This window comes from Etheostoma spectabile, chromosome 5 (assembly GCF_008692095.1).
Source record: "Etheostoma spectabile isolate EspeVRDwgs_2016 chromosome 5, UIUC_Espe_1.0, whole genome shotgun sequence".
NCBI classification, from domain to species: Eukaryota; Metazoa; Chordata; class Actinopteri; order Perciformes; family Percidae; genus Etheostoma; species Etheostoma spectabile.
The window spans coordinates 16,524,694-16,529,545 of record NC_045737.1 but is presented as its reverse complement, the minus strand read 5'-3'; the positions used below and the strand labels follow the sequence as shown (position 1 = coordinate 16,529,545).

Genomic DNA, 4,852 nt, shown 5'->3' with positions numbered 1-4,852 from the left:
AAGGAGCAGATGAAATCTGACTTAAAGTCTCTGCAGGACAAGAGGGACAAATACAAGAAAGTGGAGAATACATACAATGAAGTGATTCAACACTCCAAGAAGCAGCTGTTGTCCACAGAGAGGCAGATCAGAGCAGAGTTCAACAAGCTGCACCAGTTCCTGAAAGAGGAAGAGGAGTCCAGACTGGCTGCTCTGAGGGAGGAAGAGGAGCAGAAGGGGAAGACTACAGCAGAGAGATGAAGATGATCCGGAGCAGATCTCCTCTCTGTCAGACAGTACTCTGCTGTTGAAGAAGAGCTGCAGAAAACAGCGTCCCATTCCGCAGTTATAAACCCACTCAGACCAGAGCCAGAGTCCAGTGCTCACTGTCAGATCCACAGCTGGTCTCAGGAGTGCTGACAGATGTGGCCAAACATCTGGGCAACCTGTCCTTCAGAGTCTGGGAGAAGATGAAGGACAAGGTCCACTTCAGTCCTGTCATTCTGGACCCAAACACTGCAAACTCCTGGCTTCATCTGTCTGATGACCTGACCAGTGTGAGACATGGCGACACGGAACAGCAGCTTCCTGACAATCCAGAGCGATTCACTAAATATGCCATGGTTCTGGGCTCTGAGGGGTTCAGCTCAGGGAAACAGCTGGGAGGTGGAGGTGGGAGACCATCCTTACTGGGCATTGGGTTTGGCTGAAGAGTCAGTGGACAAGAAAGGTGAGATATGTCTCTCACCAGAATATGGAATCTGGTGTCTATTTCATCGTTATGGAAATTACAATAATGGAGCCAGTAAGACCGTCAGAGGGAAGAAGAGTCTCCGGAGGATCAGAGTCCAACTGGACTATGACGGGGGGGAGGTGTCCTTCTACAATCCTGAAGACAAGACTTACATCTGCACTCACAGAGACACTTTCACTGAGAAACTCTTCCCATGGTTCAGTATTGGTGTGGCTGATGATGCTAAAACTGCTGACATCAAAATCTGTCAGACTGAGATTTCTCTGTGATGTTCAGGGAGGGTGCTGAGGTCTCAGTGATGTATTAGATTTGTATAATGGTGGTGGGTTTTTTTCAGTTACAGGCAATTCCAGTTAGCGCTTTATATGTGATAATCATTTAATTAGAAACTAACTCCTGAACATTTGCATATATACTTAATAAATGATGGAACACATTGTATGTTGTATATTTTCAAAGCACAGATTAAAAAACTATAGCTGATGTTCAGAGGTCTCAGTGAGTGTATTAGATTTTTTTTTTGAAAGTTTCTGACAATTCCAGTAAGCTCTTTATAGGAGTAAATTGTGCATTTTAAAAGTAAATGAAGAAAATGTAGCGATCTTGGTAAAATTAAAGAAAAAGATTTGATCTTTCAAGCAAATGACAAGATAGAACAAATTCCTTGGTTGTTGTTGTATACAATATATTTCCAAAGCACAAAATTAGAAACTAAACCTGAATGTAGGCAGAGTTAGGTGTGTGCAGCATTCTTGGCAAAATGATGTTTGTGGCAGCAATGTGCTGCATTTCATGTAATATTTTTACTTTGATCTACAGATTTTTCTTTTCCAAACAATGACCAACAACTTCTAAGTTTGCATGAACAAACATGTAACCACAGAAAGCCTCATCTCACTTTGTTCTTTTGACATTTGTCAATTACTTTCTTGTGTTTAATGGTGAAGGTTTACTTTTGTAAATAAACCGTTCAGTTCCTTCAGTTTGGCAGAAGTACATTTGTTTTCTCCTTTTGACACACCGTTGTTTTATGTGCCAATAATACAGTGTATCAGGGATGTTCAATACACAAACTGAATTATTAAGCACTCAAGTGGCAGCCTGTTATTTTGTGTTACTGTATCATCTTCGCTTAAATTCAGATGTTGTGGAAAGAGATCGCTAATTAATAAAACACTATATTTATTCCATTATCTTCGGTTTCTTTTCATTTCTGTTGGTGTTGGAGAACAAGTCCACTCACCTGTTTACTGCAACGTAGAAATGGAAACATGTGGTGAGGGACAGTGAATGCACCGACACTGCTGTGCTGCAGTTGTCCAGTCCAGGACCTGGTTCCAGTTACAGCAGCATGTGTGATGAACATGTGTAAAGATATTTGGATATACAAAAATAATAAATGAAAATACGAACAATATGTAAGGAATATTAAAATCTACCCCCATCCTGTAGAATGGGTAGATTGGTGAATAAATATTCCATTAGCTGGCTTATGCTGTCCTCCAGTGGCCAAACATTGTACAGGACACATTTGGAAAATAGTCCAACACTGATGCAGCAATCACAATCTGGGGCAAAAGGCAACCATGAACAAATAACCTTTTAAATATTTACAACACAAATTGGTCCAGTATTTAACAGTACAGTAGCAAAGTAGCACAAGCACACAGGCCTTGTGCTTGAGGTCTCCAGTGCTACCTTAACATATTGCTCTGACAATCCAGAGAGACATGCTGTACTTACTGTGACACTGTTCTAGGCGCTGAGGGCTTCAGCTCAGGGAAACACAGCTGGGAAGAGGAGGTGGGAGACCATCCTTACTGGCTTCAGAGTCTGGGAGAAGATGAGGGACAAGGTCCACTTCAGTCCTGTCATTCTGGACTGGTTTGGTTAAAGATTCAGCTGAGAGGAAGGGGGAGTTACTTGCTACATATGGAGTCTGGTGTTTAATGCATTGCAGCGGAAAATACATTGATGTCATTGGTAAGAAGGTCAGAGTGAAGAAGAGTCTCCAGAGTCCAGCTGGACTATGACAGGAGGGAGGTGTCCTTCTACAATCCTGAAGACAAGACTCACATCTGCACTCACAGAGACACTTTCACTGAGAATCTCTTCCCATATTTTGGTATTGATGCGGCTGGTGACTCTAAAACTGCTGACATCAAAATCTGTAGGCAAAATTAGGTGTGTGCAGCATTCTTAAAAACATTTTTTTTAGAACAATTTTAGTTAAGTTTGACCTTTTGATTTGATTTTCAAATGTTCCCAGTATGAGCATCAACCTTAAGTTGTACTTTGCAAAATAGACCAAACAGTGAATGTTGATGTAATAGTAAAGAATGTTAAATATTAAAAGGTTGCTGACAGTTGTCACCTTCATTTCTAACTAATCTGTATGATTCCATAGAAACATTTATTTCAATTATTTAACCTTTATGAAGACTGAGTTGCTGTTTATTTCTGTTAAAGTTAGCTGTCCATTATGTAACCTACTGTATACAATACTGTAGATTCACTTTACTTCTTGATTTCTGTCCCGAGTTACTTGTATCAATAAACATCACAATTTTGCTGCAATTTGATGTGTTTGCAAAACATTAAAAATGATTCACTTTTCTATTTAAATGATCATTTTATTGATAACACCTTAACACATTTTCTCAAAGTTATAGAAACACGTGTAGCATGTAAGCGAACAGAGCAATAATCAGAAGAATCAGAGAAGTAGAGGATTAATATTATTATACAGAAGAAACCCAAAGTGACAAAAAGAGACAAAGGAGAAAACTAGAAAGAGCTGACAGCAGAGAAATGATTAAAACCAGGTTGGAAACAGAGGGAATGGGAGAAGAGTGAAAGACACCCCACGAAGAGAAGCCAACTCAGTGTTGTCAGTGCAACTTAGTCACTGGCTGGAGAAAGGAGATGGCCGAGGTTCAAGGAAAGGAAGGCAGCAGAGCTCGCACTGACCTCAAATGACCAGGGCTGCGTCATGTCAGCTTTGATCGTACACAATCATAATTTATCATTTAATTTGGTTAAGAATGTATAAAATGTGAAAACAGTTTGGGATTTAATTGAATCCCCAAAATCACAGAGGAAAACGTCATGATCATGGCCTTAAAACTGTAATCAGGACGGTCATTTTGGTCATAATTGTGCAGCCCTGATTATTAATTATAATGAAAGTTTTTTTTCTAATTCTACAGTGATAAACTGCTGTTGTCTGACTGGATGCCCTGTTACAATTGACACTAAAATCAACTTATTGTGCAGCTACATCAGAAGCATCAAAGAGCCGTCCATCTGTGTGTTTGTTTTTGACTGCGCCCCCTTCTGGAGCTCATTCACTCCTTGAAACTGCTTCAAATCTGGCAGCTGGACTCATGTGCTGTTTCTCAAAGTGACATGCAGGCTTATTGAAGCAGTCACTCTTGGTGCTGATGGTTAACAAGCGTTCCTCATGTTCTCTCAGCTACGTACAAAGGGCAGCCATTCTGCACTGACAACACAGAGTGCCACAGAAAAGCATGCAAGATAATCTTCATCACATCATCATCACCACCACTGTCAACACCCTTATTGTCCCACAGTCATTAACACCATCATCCTGATCCTCTTGAGGCAAAAATAGTTATATGCACTTTAAAAGCTGGGAAAATAGACAGAGAGGCAGAGTATACCAGCATTCAGTAGAAAATGAGAAAACAAATGAAAAGGAAAACACCTAAAAACAAGTGTCCCGTTGACTTGTCATGCAAAGAAAATGCCAGCTACGCTGCTAGTTAGTTGCAGTTATGTAATACTGTGAACTCCCTCGTTCTAAATATGTGAATCTTATATTGATTTTCAAGGCTAGTAAAACACGCTAAGAAGAACAGAAGAACGACAACTTTGCAATGTACATGCTGCTATCTCTTCTTTTTTTGGAAGGCGGAGTAGGGTGGGGAGGTCATGTCTGCTTAGCACGATCACACGTGAACGCCTTCAGGTAACCGTTGACCTTTTAGTAATAGAACAGGGCCACGCAGGCAATAACACTGTTACTGGATGAGACACGAGTAGAATACAACAACTCAGTGGCTAACTTTGAAAAAAAGCTTCATTACCTCAAAAAAA

At 40.4% G+C, this 4,852-nt stretch overlaps 1 protein-coding gene and 1 pseudogene across 49 annotated transcripts in view; one reads left to right on the top strand and one right to left on the bottom strand.

Moving 5' to 3' along the window:
• The window catches only part of LOC116688861 (nuclear factor 7, brain-like), a 1,597-nt pseudogene extending 438 nt beyond the window's left edge, over positions 1-1,159 (top strand).
• Positions 1,160-3,345: 2,186 nt separating this feature from the next.
• Positions 3,346-4,852, bottom strand: part of camk2b1 (calcium/calmodulin-dependent protein kinase (CaM kinase) II beta 1) — a 76,280-nt gene continuing 74,773 nt past the window's right edge. For all 49 annotated transcript variants that reach the window (XM_032514947.1, XM_032514994.1, XM_032514992.1 and 46 more), the window contains one exon: positions 3,346-4,852. This exon is cut by the window's right edge and continues 3,522 nt beyond it. The gene's annotated coding sequence lies outside the window, so the exon portion shown is untranslated.